General features: G+C 51.2%; 1 pseudogene; it reads right to left on the bottom strand.

Moving 5' to 3' along the window:
- Positions 1 to 14,175: 14,175 nt before the first annotated feature.
- Positions 14,176 to 14,560, bottom strand: LOC113907862 (annotated as a pseudogene).
- Positions 14,561 to 17,043: the final 2,483 nt, after the last annotated feature.

Raw genomic sequence — 17,043 nt, 5'->3', positions numbered from 1 at the left:
AATATATTCTGATTTCTTTATTGCTGAGAGAAATTAAAGATTTAAATAAAGAAGACTCTGTTTATGGATTGAAAGATTTGCTGATTCCCTCCTAATTGATCTAAGGATGAAACACAATCCCATTCAAAAATCTCAGCATACTTAAAAAAAAACACAAAGAAACATAAGCTAATTCTAAAATTTGTGGGGAAATACCAAGGAATTGGAGTCATCAATAGAACCTCAAAAAAGAGCGCAGTAGGAAGACTCACACTCTCTGATCAGGATTTGCCATAAATACAGAACCAGTGTGGTGTGGTTTGGCCTAGTGAAGTCCGAGAGACCAGGGAGCGCGGTCCAGCTGGTTCACCCAGGGGCCCCACTGTAGAGCAGGTCACGGCACAACAGACTCTCAAAACCTTGTAGAATGGATGCAGAAGTTTCTGCCTGCCACCCAAACGTGAAGACAGCCAGGGAGGGACTGGGATATGGCAGGGCTGAAGCAGGAGAGACTTGGAAGCCAACGGGATAGTGTTGGGACCAAGCCCAGCTCCCCCCTGGAGGAGAGCGGCAGCAGATTGCTGCTCATCTCTGAAGCCTCCACTGCGCATGGAACACACATCATCCTCATGGAGAGGAGATGAACGCCGGGTCCTGGGTCCCACTGCTGAGACAACGGCACCGGGACATCCTGTACTGACACTGGCTCTGCAAAAGGATGACAGGTGCAGTTTGTACCAGCGGGTGGTATGCACCAGGGACAGTATGCACCAGGGACAGTATATACCAGGGGGCAGAATGCACCAGGGGACAGTATGCACCAGGGACAGTATATACCAGGGGGCAGTATGCACCAGGGACAGTATGCACCGGGGGGGGGGGTGCAGAATGCACCAGGGGGCAGTATGCACCAGGGACAGAATGCACCAGGGGGCAGAATGCACCAGGGGACAGTATGCACCAGGGGGCAGAATGCACCAGGGGGCAGTATGCACCAGGGGGCAGAATGCACCAGGGGACAGTATGCACCAAGGGACAGTATGCACCAAGGAACAGTATGCATCAGGGGCAGTATATAGCAGGGGACAGTATATACCAGTGGGCACTATGTACCAGGGACAGTATGCACCAGGGGACAGTATGCACCAGGGGACAGTATGCACCAAGGGACAGTATGCACCAGGGGCAGTATATATTAGGGGAGAGTATATACCAGTGAGCACTATGCACCAGGGACTGTATGCACCAGGGGAAAGTATGCAGTAGGGGACAGTATGCACCAGGGGGCAGTAGGCACCAAGGGACAGTATGCACCAGGAGACAGTATGCACCAAGGGACGGTATGCACCAGGGGCAGTATATATCAGGGGAGAGTATATACCAGTGAGCACTATGCACCAGGGGCTGTATGCACCAGGGCAAAGTGTGCAGTAGGGGACAGTATGCACCAGGGGGCAGTATGCACCAGGGGACAGTATATGTCAGGGACAGTGTGCAGTAGGGGCAGTATGCACCAGGGGACAGTATGCACCAGCATGCATGCCTTCCTTTGTAACTTCATCAGCATGATTCCTTTTGATCAAAATTTATCACTCTTTTTGGTTTGAAAAATCTCATTAAAACATTCAAACATTTTTACGACTCTGACATGAATTGTCAGATTGCCCCATGGAGAGAATTTCTCTGTCTTACAGGCTTCCCCACCCCCCCCACCCCCGCCCCGTACACACCCCTTTACTCTTCAACAGGCTCATTTCTGCCTTTCCAGCTTGATGGCCTGCAAGTGAATGTGGGTTTCTGCGTTTAGTTAATTTGCGTATCGTTCTTGAACTGTTTTCTTGGTTTGAATTCCTCCCCATCAGGGTATGGATCCCCAACAGTATTTGCCACAAGGCTTAGCACAGAACAGCCTTGTGTGTACTTCACAGAGTAGTGTGAAGGTGGGCATGGGGCACGTTCATCCCCAGACAGAGCATATTTGTGATTTTAAACCCTCATGTCCTCAATTAAATTAAAAATCTGTTGAAAAGGCACTGGTAAAGGTTGGGTGAGCGTGTGGGGAAGTGGGTGCTCACGCACGTGCGTGGGGCTACAGTGGCTTCCGTGTCTCTGAAAAGCAGTTTGCCAGTACCGTCCCATATCCTTTCAACCACTCGGGCCCTTTTATTAGGTAAGTCCACACCTAAGGAATATCCGAAGGAAATGAAAAGGAACCGGAGATGCACAGAAAGATGTATTTGCGTGCCGATGCGTTCACAGCAGCAGAGCTGGTACATAAATTGGAAATAGCTCAGTGTCCCTCCAGGGGCAGCTGACTTAAATCGAGTACGGTGTGTTCATGCGAGGAAATTCAGTGCAATCCTTACAATTCACGTTCTGGAAGATCTTTGCAACGACACGGTGGAAACCATGTGTAACATTACATGAACAAAGTGGATTGGAGGGCTCCTGGAGGGCTCAGTGGGTTGAGCATCTGCCTTAGGATCAGGTCATGATCCCAGGGTCCTGGGATCGAGTCCCGCATCAGGCTCCCTGCTCCGCGGGGAGTCTGCTTCTCCCTCTGTCTGCAGCTCCCCCTGCTTGTGCTCTCTCTCTCTCTCTCTTTCTCTCAAATAAATAAATACACTCTTAAAAAAAAAGGAAAAAGTGGATTAGGAAAACACGCAGTGTGGTCTCAGAATTGTGAAAATACCCATGTATAAAGTGCACAGAGAGGAGAGGGGAAAGAAAGAATAAAAATACAGAAGTGCTTACAATGATTTTTTTTTTCCTTCTAGTACTTGTCTGTACTTTCCAGCGTTTCTGCGACGAACACATAGGACTTTTACAGGTGGTGTTTCTGAGCAGACTCCTGACCAACAGGCTTCTTGACTCAGAGATGTGGGGACAACGAGCAGCCAGAAAAGCGACGAGGGGCTGGTTTAATAAAGAGCATCATCCACGAAGGGGCGCCTGGGTGGCTCAGTCGTTAAGCGTCTGCCTTCGGCTCAGGTCATGATCCCAGGGTCCTGGGATCGAGCCCCACGTTGGGCTCCCTGCTCGGCGGGAAGCCTGCTGCTCCCTCTCCCACTCCCCCTGCTTGTGTTCCCTCTCTCGCTGTGTCTCTCTCTGTCAAGTAAATAAATAAAATCTTAAAAAAAAAGAGCATCATCCATGAAAATCATGAAACAGGAGAAAGGATGTTACTGCAGCTCAAGGTTTCCTAGTCATGAATTTTCATACAGGAAAGATGCAGCACATAACGCCCGTTAGGACAGTGGAGACTTCAGCATGCCTTTCTGAGCAATCGCAGACCCAGAGGGCGTGAAGGAGTCAGGCCTCCCAGGACCAGAGCCTCACGCCCTTGCTGTCCTGCTGTGCGTCTTGTTTGGGGGGCAGGAGGTATGTGTATGTTCAGCTGCCTCACTCTGGTTATGGGGAGAGCACCCAGCTCCCCTGGGGTGTGACCCCCCTCCGTGGGGTCCTGTGTGTGTCGGGGGAGGGGGGTGGGTCTCGGTCCTGGGAGCTTCCAGAGCTCTCAGCCTGGGGATCCTTGTGACTGAAGCCCTCCCCTGGGCATTTGCCCAAGGACCGTGCAGGAGAGTCTTGCCTCCTCCGAGGTCACTAAATTGGAGGGATGTCCATCATGCCTCCCTGCCCCAGGTTACGTGCATCTACTACGAGTCGCTGAGACAGCACATGGAGAGAAGCAGGAGAACAAGAAACGGAGAAACAGACAGAAACCGGGACAGACCCAGAGTATTGGGACGCACCTGGGGCCTTCCTAGTTGGGACATCCCCTTGGTGGCTCAGCTGGTCTGAGCTGAGTTTCTGTCCCTTTGTCAACATGAGACTATATTTTCATTTCAGCTTCCTGTCAAACATCTGTAAAATTTGTCCACGTTCTAGGCCAGAAACAATATCAAACTCCTGAAGTGGAAACCATATGGGGCCCTGTTCGCTGGTCACGATGTCACAAAACAGGAGACTGATAAACAGAGAGGGAGGGTCGAGAAAGAATCTAAACAGACACACCACAAATGCAGACGTAGGAATGTTACGTCTTATGTTGACCCCAAAAGATGCTCCGCGTCAAGGCACACGTGAGTTCAAACCGCATGTCCCTGAGAGTGGATGGGGTTTAGAAGAGCGACACCACTAAGTGCTGGTGAGGATGTGGGGGAGCCGGGAGCCGCGCAAGCGTCCGGGGCGCTGGGGGCGCTGGGGCCGCTGGTGGCTGCAAAAGGGTGCAGCCGCTTTGGGAGCCAGGTTGGCAGTTGCTTAAAAGTGACACGAGCACTTACCATATGACCCCCAAACCCCCCTAGGTATCTCTCCTAAAGAACTGAAAACATATGTCCGCACAAACCTTGTCCACGAATGCTCACAGCAGCTTCACTCCTAATAGCCCCAGAGTGGAACCAGCCCAGATGCCCGTCAGCTGGTAATCAGATAAACAAGTTTCGGGGCGGCCGTAGAGGGATGACGGCTCGGGGATGGAAAGGAAGGGGCAGCCGATGACAGCACAGCGGGGATGCGTCTCAAAGCTCTCTGCTCAGCGAAAGAAGCCAGACACAGAGTGACATCCTAGATGCTTCCATTTCTATGAAATCTACAAAGGGCAAGACTTACAGACCCAGGAAGCAGATCCCGGGTGGCCTGAACCAGGGGTGGGGTGGGGACTGACTGCCAAAGGGCAGAGGGGGCTTTTGGGCAGGATGATCCCCAAACTGGATGGCAGATGGAGTCCTGGGATCCTGCTTTGCTGTCCCAGGGGTTTCTTTGGCCTTTCTCACGGGATGGCCCTGCAACAGAATGCCTTATTACCGTACAGGAAGTTGTAGAACTTTTTTCTTTTTAAAAAGATGTTATTTATTTTTGTGAAAAAGAGAGAGAGAGAGAGCATAAACAGGGGGAAGGGGCAGAGGGAGAAGCAGACTCCCCTGCTGAACAAAGAGCCTGATGTGGGACTCGATCCCAGGACCCAGGGATCATGACCTGAGCTGAAGGCAGACACTTCACCGACTGAGCCACCCAGGAGCCCAAATTCTTTTTTTCTTGTCATGGGCGGACAGGTATGTTAAGTTTTAAAAAACCAAATTTTAGAACTATGTACCCCAGGGGCGCCTGGGTGGCTCAGTCCTTAAGTGTCTGCCTTTGGCTCAGGTCACGATCCCAGGGTCTAGGGATCGAGCCCTGCATCGGGCTCCCTGCTCCGCGGGAAGCCTGCTTCTCCCTCTCCCTCTCCCCCTGCTTGTGTTCCTGCTCTCACTGTCTCTCTCTGTCAAATAAATAAATAAATAAAATCTTTAAAAAAAAATAAAGCTATGTACCCCAAATGATTCCATGTTTGTGAACTAGATCTATGTATATAAAAGTCTGGAAATACACTCGATTAATTTCTGTTTATGTAAAAAAAATAGTGTCTCGCTCTATGAATGTGTATCCTTTCCATGAAGAAAACACAGAAGGTGTTTGTAAGAAGCCCAGAGACCCTCCAGTCCGTTCTCCTCCGCATCATCTTCTCTATTCTAAAACTTAATTATGCCGGTGGTTGCACACTGTATACATTTACCAAAACTCATAGAACTAACTGCAAATGGGTGTATTGTATTATACGGAAACTGTACCCCCCAAAAGGAAAAAATTAGCAGAAGTGGAGAAATCTGTATGTAAGGTCTGTGGGTTATAGGGACAGTGTCCTGGTTGTGATGTTGTGCTATGCAAGGTGTCACCTTCGGGAGAGGCTGGCGGCCCCCAGGAGCTGAAGAGGCAGGGAAGGGTCTGCCGACACCGTGATTTCAGGTTATGGTGCCCGGAACCACGAGGGACTCATGTCCTGTTGTGCAAGCCACACAGTTCACAGTACTTGGTCACGGCAGCCCCAGGAGACTCACACGGAGGGTTCTGACCTTCTGATGGTAGTGACATTAGGACGGGTGGAGGGAAGGGATAGGCCATAAAAGGTGACAGACTAATTGGTAATCCTTTAGGGAAAAAATAATAATGTTGTACTCCTTACATCGACATAAAAATTAAAAAAAATCTCCTGGTTTTGGCTCAGGTCATGGCCTCAGGGTCGTGAGACCGAGCAGCGGGATATTTCTGAAGCTCCAATTGTTGTCATTCCTTGAGAACCGTGGAAGGCAGGTCTCCCTGGGCTGATTTCTCCACGGGGGCTCCGGAGTGCACCTGCTTTCTCTCTTTCCGACTCCCGTCTGCTATTCTGGACGTAGGGGCCTACCCAGCTCCTGACCTCTGGATGGAGGCCCCCATGGAAGTCGCCACCAGGAAGACTCTGGGCGTCAGCAGGGGTGGGTCTGGGCCCCCAGCAGGCCTTAGATGTCATTATTATGTTACTATGTGCCCGCTCCAAAAATAGCCTGAGTCAAAGAGCAGAGGCCAAGAGCAGGATGTAGTAAAGAAACGTCAGAGCGTAGGGCGGAGCGTAGGGCGGAGCGTAGGGCGGAGCGTAGGACAGAGGAGCGTAGGGCGGAGCGTAGGGCGGAGCGTAGGGCGGAGCGTAGGACAGAGGAGCGTAGGGCGGGGCGTAGGGCGGGGCGTAGGGCGGAGCGTAGGGCGGAGCGCAGGGCGGAGCGTAGGACTAGAAGGCCACAGATGTGGGGACCACAGGGCTTCCATCCCACCCAAGGGGCTACCGGATGCTCGCAGGCAGATAAAGAGGCTTTCTCCTCTCTTCTCCACCCCAGGGAAAGGGGTCTTTTGCCCAGGAACTGGCCACACGGGTCTTGCCCAGCAATGGTGACAAGCTGTCCACTCCCTGAGGTGAGCGCAGGGTTGGATCGGGGAGCCCCACCTCTGCCTCCGCAGAAGGTCTGTCCTGAGTAGTGGAGGTGGCGGGAGGGGACAGGTGACCATCATCCTGGTCTTTCTGGGACCGATTCCATCCTGGTTTTTCTTCTGCTGGAGTGAGTTGACTTGCGTCCTCCATATTTCCAAGTTCTAACCCTTGGGACCTGTGAATTTAATCTTATTTGGATAAAGGGTCTTTGCAGTTGTAATTATGGCAAGGATCTCAAGGTGGGATTACCCCAGATTTAGGACCACCCTAAATGCAATGACACCTGTCCTTACCTGAGAAAGATTTGAGGCAGGCACAGGGAGAATGCCACATATGGAGGCAGAGACTGGCATGTGTCTACAAGTCAAGGGATGCCAAGGATCACAGGAAGCTGAAAGAGGCAAGGAAGGATTCTCTCTCCAGGTCTCTAGAAAGAATCAACCCTGCTGGCATCTCGAGTTCAGACCTCTGGTCCCCAGAACTGGGACAGAATACATCTCTGTTGTGTTAAGCCCTCCAAATTGTGGTAATGAGTTATGGCGGCCTAAGACACATGGCTACCCAGTATAGGGGATTTTCAGTGCCAAAACTGCGAGAATCTTGAGCGAATCGGGATAGCTGGTCAACCTAGCATTTGAAATATCGGCCATACTTTTTGAACTCGAGTCAAAACACATGAGTCAGCTTTGGCTCACATAGCATTTGAAGTTTCTCTGGGTCACGACCGGTAACTTTCTATGTCACAGTTTCTACCCTGTCTGTCCCTCTGGTGTCAGCTTTGTATAGTATTTGGGGCCTTCTGCCTTGGTGGGCGTTGATAGCAGGAGGTAGGAATGGGCAGGGGGTGCCCTTGGCCTACTCAGCAGCCCTGTGTGCCTTTGGGGGAAGGGGGTGCCCTTGGCCTTCTCAGCAGCCCTGTGTGCTGAAGCATCTCAGCTTCTCCTCTTTTGGAAAGAGGAGATGCTCCCAGCCTGGCCCTCAAACAGCTACGTGGATAACCTCTCTTTCAGCGGAAAGATGCAGCTGGACGACAAAATGCCAAGTGGTCCTCACCTTCCCGCTGCTTGCTCCTGAGCCGGGAGACACTGGTGGGTTCACCTAAGAAATTGCCAGCATTTGGGGGGCAGCAGGAGTCTGGAAGCTTCATCCTGGGAAGGGAGTTGGGCTGTCCTGTGGAGGATATCTACTGGTTTCCTTTTCCTTCTGCTTCCCTGTTTCCGGCTGGACCAAACCAGGGGACCCACTGATTCTCTAAGCAGTGAGACGACTGGAAAGAACACAATCCCCATCACCTGCTGGACCCTGTTTTCCTTGTTACGGATATAGGTGCTTGGGGGCCTGCAGTATTGACCCCGGAGCACTGCTGTGGGCACCTCCTACTCCCTGACCCCTTGGGGCTGACTCTGCAGCTGTAAAGGAAAAGTCAGCTTTGTCTTGACACCGTGGGAGCCTTGCCTGGATTCATCCTGAGCTCTCCTGCCTTCCCACAGTGGTCAATCACAGGAAGCCTCCTCTGATGTGCTGAATGCAGCCCAGGAGCCCCCCAGAACCCTTCCCACGGTCTTTGGCAATGCAGAGCCCCGCGGCTCAAGATGGCGCTGCCCGCGGGGCCAAGGCCTGCCCCTGGACGTGACCTCTGGAAACACAGGCCAAGATTCTTTTTTTTTTTTTAAGATTTTATTTATTTATTTCACAGAGAGGTAGAGAGAGAGCACAAGTAGGCAGAGTGGCAGGCAGAGGGAGAGGGAGAAGCAGACTCCCCGCCGAGCAGGGACCCAGATGTGGGGCTCGATTCCAGGACCCCAGGATCATGACCTGAGCTGAAGGCAGCTGCCCAACCGACTGAGCCACCCAGGTGCCCAGGCCAAGATTCTTTTGATCTCACAATTTCTGGAGTGCAAGTATTTAGAAATGTCTTCCATCCCAAAGCTGGGGTGGCCAGGTGCCAGGGAGGGGAGTCAAGACTGAGGAGGGGGATGGGCTGTGGACAGTCCCCAAGAGGGGACCCGTTTGCACGTGGAGGGGCTGGGAGACAAACTTTCTTTTCTTTTTCTTTTTTTTTTTAAGATTCATTTGTCCATTTTATTATTTTTATTTTTAAAGATTTTATTTATTTGTCAGAGAGAGAGAGAGAGAGAACAAGCAAGGGGAGGGTCAGAGGGAGAAGCAGGCTTCTGGCTGAGCAGGGAGCCCGATGTAGGACTCGATCCCAGGACCCAGGGATCATGACCTGAGCCAAAGGCAGATGCTTCACCGATGGAGCCACTCAGGTGCCCCTTATTTATCCATTTTAGAGAGAGAGAGAGAGAGCGCACGCGCGAGAGCGTGGGGGGGCAGAGGGAGAGAGAGACCCTGAGCAGACTCCCCGCAGAGTGCAAAGCTGGACATGGGGCTGGATCCCACCACCCTGAGATCATGACCTGAGCCGAAATCAAGTCGGATGCCCAACCCACTGAACCCCCCAGGTGCCCCGAGACAAACTCAAGAGGCTGGTCTTCTATTTTCCTCACATACTGTGTTGTCCATATAAAATAATACACGTTCCTAGTAAAAAAAAATATATTTATATTTTGTGTTTTCATATATATTTAAGATACTTTAAACATGCTTTTGTATATTGTGTTTTCCATATATATAAAACATACGCTCCCAGGAAAAGCAGCTTATAAAATTGAGCTCTAACTTACATTCAATAAAGGATACAGATCTTAAGGAGAGAGCTCGGCATATTTTCACGTGTGTTGATGTCCGTGTAGCTACCACTCTGAGAGGCACAATGGCGTGGGGAAGGCCTCCTCCAGCCCCCAGAGCTCACCTCTGTTCTCACTTGCAACCCCACAGATTGGTTTGGCTGTTTTAGGAATCTGTATAAATGGAATGGTACAGAACGTGCTCTTTTCTGTCTGGCTCATTTCAGGTAGTATGCCGTTGAGTGTCTACACCGCAAATTGACTCCTTGTTCTGTTGAATGGACTTGGCTAGTGTCACGTGGGAGACACCCCAGGTAGCGCTGCGGTAAGCTCCGCACGGGAAGTGGGAGCGGGACAGCAAATAAGAGACTTTCCAGATGTGAAATCTGTGGGTCAGAGACCAGCCGCTCCTCCCGAATCCCTGACCGACAGGCGGCGGGAGACATTAGGACCCTGTATTTGAAAGGCATGGAAAGGAAATAATTTTATACCTACAGCAAAACAGGCAGATATGTTTCTACTGATGTGAGTTTTGAGACTCAGCGGCTCAATCAGGGCGTTCCTTTGCTTACATACCTTCATGGCACCATGTCAAAAGGAAACGTTTGTTTGGTTTTGGTACGCACTTTAGAATAAAAACCCCAGAACCAGAAGGCGCCATCATTCTCCATCTTGTTTCTCAGGCCAACTGCACCAACTTACCACAGCACCCTTGCCTTCTGAGCCTAGACTGGACCTCAGAATCCTTCCTACCCAAGAGCTCCCTGCAGTCAGTAGTGACTTGAGTTGGTGTGAGTTGAAGCCTCTCCGCCCCCATGATGGCATGCCATCTACTATTGGGTTGAGGAGAGGGTAGAGGTGGGGAGGAGAGTGGGGGAGTGGGTTGGGTTGAAGAGGGGAGTGGGAAGGGGGGAGGGTGGGCCAGGAAGTTTCATATGATAAATATGGAGATCCAGTTATTGGAGCAAGACCTGCATTGACCATGTCTGTTGGTTCCTCTCTGTGCTTGTTGACCCCTCAGGTAGGCTAGTTTGGTGACGAGGTTGGGGCCTCCCCAGAACAAAAGAGAGAGGGGCAGGGGGTGGGGCCGGGGTGACAATGGGGAGCAGCTGCTGTTCCCCTCCCCAAAGTCTCTGATGTCTTGCTCTAGGCTGGGCTGGCTGGGGCTTGGGTGCAAAGAGCAGACTCTTCAAACACCTGGTATTTGAAGCTGAAGATCTTTAACAACTGGACATTTTCCTCTTGTCTTTCCTTTGAAGAGCAGCTTCCCCCTCTGGCTTCGGGTGGCTTTGCATTTGAACTTGGACATGCTGATGCCTCTTCCCACAGTCCTTTGCGCATCCTTCCAAATAGCTCTCTGGCTCTGTGTCCCCCAACATCCTCTCTCTCATCCCTCTGAATAATGAAAGGTTTCTACATAATCCGAGGGAAGGATTTTTTTTTTTAAGATTTTATTTATTTACTTGACAGAGAGAGACACAGCGAGAGAGGGAACCCAAGCAGGGGGAGTGGGAGAGGGAGAAGCAGGCTTCCTGCTGAGCAAGGAGCCCGATGTGGGGCTCGATCCCAGGACCCTGGGATCAGGACCTGAGCCGAAGGCAGACGCTTAACGACTGAGCCACCCAGGCGCCCCTCGAAGGAAGGATTTTAAGGTCCAGATGACCAGAGCTTGCAACCTGAATGTCTGGGTAGCTAAGTGGGTGGCATTAGGTGCCCCGGACACTCCTCACCCTCTCGTCTCCTCCGTGTGTGTGTGTGTGTGTGTGTGTGTGTGTGTGTAGGTTCACACGATTCTCTGTGCACACAATCCCTTTGTACCGTACGTACACCACAGACACGGCCCTGAAAAGCCGAAACATCAAAGCTGTGTTACATCTCAAGCACTGAGAGCCTGCTGGGGGGACAGGTGGTGGCCTGGGCACCAGGGGAACGCCAGCAAATAAGACAGGGTCGCTGCATTCAAGGAACTTTGCCCAACTCCCAAACTGGCAGGCATCCTTTGCCATCCAGATGTGATGTGTGGCCAATGATCAGCCCAAGGTGGGTCTTTTTTTTTTTTTTAATTGTGGTGAGATGTACACAACATAAAACCACTAATTCATCATCCCAAACTGACAGTGTCCCCATGGAAACTAGCCCCTGACAACCTCTCAGCTTTCTGGATTCGACGACTCCGGGTACCCCACATAAGTGGAATCCGAGAGGATCTGTCCTTTTGCAACTGGCTGATTTCACCGAGCACCGTGTCCTTGAGGTTCCTCAATGTGTAGTCGGTGTCAGAATGTCCTTCCTTTTTACGGATGAATCAGATTCCCTTGTCTGCACAGACCCCATATTGCTTGTCCGCTCATCCATCAATGGCAAAAATGGGGTGCTTCTGTCCCTTGACTGTAAGTGATAGTGCTTCTGTGGACATCTGTGGACACGGGATGTACACATACTAACCAGGGCTTTTAAATATATTGAATTGTCAACATTTAATACTTGGGAGATTTCACCCTCCAAGAACATCCTGTGTCCAGCTTCTTGTGAAAAATAGGGTGTCGTGGCCACACTGGGCTGTGGACCTGTGTGTCAGTGACCGGCAGTGAGCAGCATCTCATCCCGGGTCAGTGGCATCCGGACACAGACCAGAGGCTGACTGCCGTATGTTACTGTGCTTACGTTGTTGTTTTCCTTTTAGTCGAGTTAAGAAAAAAGCGAAATATTTCCATTACCTGCGTCTCTATCAAGCGTGGAAAATAGGAAACAGGTAGAAAGGTCTCCATGTTTCGGGGAGAGAAGAGTATTCCTGCGTATGGAGTATGCATGCAGGGTAGGTCTGCGGGCCAAGGGTTCAGCAGATCTGTTCCATCCCCAGCAAAAGGGTCCCTCTCCCGTTTTGGTTTCCCGCAGGCATTTTAGTGGACCTCTGGCTCGGTTCTGAATGAGGCTCAGTTCCTGCTAGTAGGTCACTAAGTCATCTAGGTCATGATATCCTAATCATGGGTTTGATTTCTGATCAGTGAAACCCTAATCGCCCCCACTGCGAACTTGTTAGGCATAGAAAGCAGGTGTGGAAGGTTGAGTGGTGGCCCCCTGGGAAGACATGTGCAAGTCCTGACCCTCCTTACCTCTGAATGTGAGCCTTGATGGAAGAAGGGTGCTTGCGGATATAATTAAGGATCTGGAGATGACATCATCCTGGATTAACTGAGTGGGTCCTAAGTCCAGTGACAAGGGTCCTTCTAAGAGACAGAAGAGTAGAAGGCCCAAGCAGGAGGGGAGGCCATGTGACCACAGAGGCAGAGACTGGAGTGAACAGCCACAAGCCTACAGGTTCAGGCAGCCACTGGGAGCTGGAAGAGGCAGGAAGGATCCTCCCCTACAGCCTTTGAAGGTGTGGCCCAGGCCGACTTCTGAGCTCCAGAGCTGTGAGAGAATGAGTCTGGGTTGTTTTAAGCCCCCCGGTTTGTGCTCATTCTTATTGTGCCCACAGAAAGCCAACATGGCCGGTGGCTAGATTCTCTCTGTGGATAAAAGGGAAGCATGGCATCCTTATGGATAGAGTGACACAGAATACGAATGCTTTGGTTGCATGGTGGCCTCTGTGGTCAGTATAACAGGACAGGAGGCCTTGCTCAGCCTACATACTAGCAAAAGGGCAAAACTACATGAATCCCCATTTTAACCAAGAGGAAAGTGGGCACAGAGAGGATGCGATTTGCCCAGGGTATATAATCCATGGCAAAACTGAACATGGGATCCCCACCCCCCCCAAAAAAAACAAAGAGCAAAGTGTAGGTTGTGATGATGAATGCTTCCCACTCAGGGGGAGAGGAGGCAGGAAGGCCCTCGCTTTGCAGGTTATCTTTCAAAAGAATTTTCAGGTCCACATAGCACCTCTTTGCAGTTGGGAATTGTGGGTCTTTAGGATGAACATCAGTCCCTGTGCTTGCTTATGGGCCATTTGAATTTCTGAGAACTGACTGTAACACGTTTCATATGAGAAGAGCAAACTTCTTTTGAAAATGACATTAAAAAAAAGAAAATGACATAAATAGGAAACACTACTTGTTTAATGAAGTCTTAAAAGTAGTGATATCAAGAATCACATGACCAAAAGCAAACCCGGAGCCAGAGACTTCTCAAGGCCAGTCCTCCCTCGCGGGTGTGGCGCAGGAGAAAGGACTCGTCCCGGACAGACACGCCGTCCTTCCCATTGCCAGGGCCAGACGCGGCGGATTCCGTGCCAGTGGCAGGTGCCGTCACCTGCCTGTTTACCTGAGGCTTTCACACAACACACCGGCCTTCCCGAGGGCTTTTCTCTGTGGTGTGGTTGACTCAGAAAGGCTGGTTCTTGTATTTGTTTTCCAGAATGAGTTTCTCACAAGGAGCTGCTGGTTAAAAGAACCCCTTCCCTAGTTAATTCCAGATGGGGAATACATTCAACCTGCATATTTTATGAGGAGGGTAGGAGGTATCCGTTAAGGTGTTTTCTCTGTTTAAAAAACAAGCGATCTGAGGATTGCTTCAATCTGATGATTGAAAAGGGTTGTTCTGCAAAGTGAGCCAGCAGGAGGCACTTCACCAGGATTTGCCCCCCTGCGGCAGGCCCCCCCCAAAGCCTTTTTTTTTTTTTTTTACTGCTCCAGGCAATGAAAGGGAAACTTTACTGAGGCCCCAGGGCCTTGGGCTTGGGCAGGAGGCCACCCTGCGGGCAAAGGAAGAGCCAGTCGAGGGGCCTTATTTGACCTCTTTGGGGCGCGGGTTGTTGGTGTGGCGCAGTTGACAGCCCGGGGGATGCCAGCGAGCAAAACACTTGCCGCGAATCGTCTGGTCGCAGTTGTATTTCTGGGCCAGTGGGCGGAGGGAAGGCTCGATGATGATGCCAGCCTGCAGATGAAGCACCAAGTGCAGGGTGGACTCTGTCTGGATATTGTAGTCGGACAGTGCCACCATCTTCCAGCTGTTTGCCCACAGAAATTAGATGCAGCTGGGCAGGCAGGATGCCCTCCTTGTCCTGGATGTTGGCTTTGACATTCTCAATGGTGTCAGTGGGCTCCACCTCAAGGGTGATGGTCTTGCCCGTCAGGGTCTTCTCAAAGATCTGCATGCCTGCGTCCGCTCGCGGTAGGGAGAAGAGGACTTAACGCTTCTAAGAGGATTGGCGCACTGTATGGCCCGGAGAAAAGCTATAGCTTCATACCCCTCCTGCATGAACTCGGGTTTGCCCAGGAAGATCATCCACACCCCTAAGTTCTTGTGGGATAGCTTGAGCTGGCCCAGAGGACGGGCCCCTCTCTCAAAGGCCGGTTCGCCCCCCGGGACCAGTTCAGCCTCAGAATCCTGGCCCCACATGCCCAGCTCAGCAGACCCGGCCGCTGTGTGGAACCTGGTCCGTGTGGACAGGCTCTGGGTCACCCCCTCCCATACCTGGACTCTCACAGCCTCCTGCCCAACCAGTGGGCCGAACTCTCAAGACAGCCCCAGCAAAGCCTTAAGAAGAAGGCTGGTGCTCACTGGAGCGTCCCTGCCCACCTTCCCTGAGCCTCTCTGATGGAGGATGGGGGCTTAGCCAGGCTCTGGGGGTGGGGGACACACACCCAAGCTGCTCCTCCTGGCTCCCCTCCCCCAGCCCAGCCTTTGGGTCCCTCCCTGGCGGCATATTTATTAGCCAACCAGAGGACCAGGGCAGCTCTGGGGAAGCCAGCTAAGCCGGCTGAGCCCTGCTATTGAGGCTCCCTGGCCTGAAACACAGCCCCTATTTGTAGCCTCCCTGCTTTTTGTTTTGATTTTTGGTGGGGTCCCAGAATCTGTTTTTTCAAAAATTGTGCTAAAATACACAGAACGTGAAACTTACCATTTTAACTCTCTCAAGTGTATAATTCAGTAGCATTTAGTACCTTAGGATGTTGTACAAGCGTGACTACTCTCTGGTTCCTGGACATTTTCATCTCCCCACAAGGGAGCCTATACTCACTCAGCAGCTGCTGACCACCCCCCCACCCCCCTCCCCCAGCCCCGCCGCCCTCCACCGCTTCCTGCCTCCTAGGATTTGTCTATTCTGGACATGCGGCAAAAAAGGAATCCTATGATTTGTGGCCTTTTGTGTCTTTCTTCCCTTCCGCGAGTTTCCGAGGGCCATCCACGCAGCGGGGGGAGGGGGAGCGGGGGGGGACTTCCCTCCTTTCCAGGGCGTGTCATGTCCCGTGGTGGGGACGCACCACACTTTGCTGATCCCTGCTTCTGTCTCTGCCTGGGCTGTTTCCACCTTTTGGCAATTGTCAAGAATGCTGCTACGGACATTCGTTCTTGGGACACGCACCAGCCGTGGCACCGCTGGGTCACCCGCGCCTGTGAGGAAGCACCAGCCTACTTTCCGCGTGGCTGCCGTGCCACATCTGCAGAGGCACCTGTCACTTTTCTTTCTTTCTCTTCTTTTATTATGATGGTCCTCCTTTGGGTGTAAGGAGGCATCCTGTGGCTTGGACTTGCATTTCCCAGGTGAGTGTCCTCTCTGCGCTCCTTGGTGGCTTGCTTGTCACCGACACCTTCTCCGATTCTTGGGTCCAAAAGGAAATAGAACTAAGTCAGCGGCCTCCAAGCTGCTTTGTCCATGGAGCCCCTGCAAGAATTTGGAAAAATGCCCTTTTGGTACCTTTTGAGGTTGGTATCTACTGTGTTTTGTCATTAAGTTCACAAGGGTGCAAAGGATGGGATTTCTGGTGTATTGTAAACACGAACTTTTATTTTATTTTAAGATTTTATTTATGTATTTGAGAGAGAGAGAGAGATTGCAAGGGCAGGAACACAAGCAGGGGGAGTGGGAGAGGGAGAAGCAGGCTTCCCGCCGAGCAGGGAGCCCGATGCAGGACTCGATCCCAGGACCCCGGGATCATGACCTGAGCCGAAGGCAGAGGCTTAACGACTGAGCCACCCAGGCGCCCCAAACACCAACTTTTAAACAACAGAACAGTTCCTCGCTCGATAGAAGCAAAACCTGACATTCTGTCCTGCTTTCAAGGTCATTGAGCAAGTCCTGTTCTTCAGTCTCAGACAAACCAAACCAGCAAACCGCTTTGCACCCCAGGATAACCCCAAATCTCAGCATCCCCCAATAAGAAACTCCTGTTTATTTCCTGTGAACCTCTGATAATCAGAATTTTAGCCCTGACCTTTGCTCTTCCTGTCATGTGTCCTGACCTTTAGGATTAGCATAATCACGTGAGAAAGTGGCCGCTGGAAACTTGGTTTTCTTGTGACTTTTTTTTGCCTTTTAAATACTTGATGGTGTTTTTTGTTTGGTGAAGTCAGCCTCCCCTGCACTCCTTGCAAGAAAAGGTTCTTTTCTTTTCCTAAATGCAACTGCCTCCCACTTCCCTGGGCCATTCTTTTAAATATATCAAATGAAATGTAAATAATGTAGTGAAGTGACCTCTGAGACCAGAGAGATAGACAAATTCTTCTTGCTTCTTTTCTCTTTCACCTTGCGGGGGCGGGGGGGGGGTCCTGTCTCACTTCTTCCCCTGAATTTTATTTTAATAAAAACATTTTTATGTTTGAAAGTAATTCACTAATCACTCAAGCATAGGTTTCTGCAAGAAAAGCATA

Source organism: Zalophus californianus, chromosome 16, assembly GCF_009762305.2.
Source record: "Zalophus californianus isolate mZalCal1 chromosome 16, mZalCal1.pri.v2, whole genome shotgun sequence".
In the NCBI taxonomy this organism is placed as follows: domain Eukaryota; kingdom Metazoa; phylum Chordata; class Mammalia; order Carnivora; family Otariidae; genus Zalophus; species Zalophus californianus.
The sequence above is the reverse complement of the archived record's forward strand: the minus strand, read 5'-3'. Positions and strand labels throughout refer to the sequence as shown.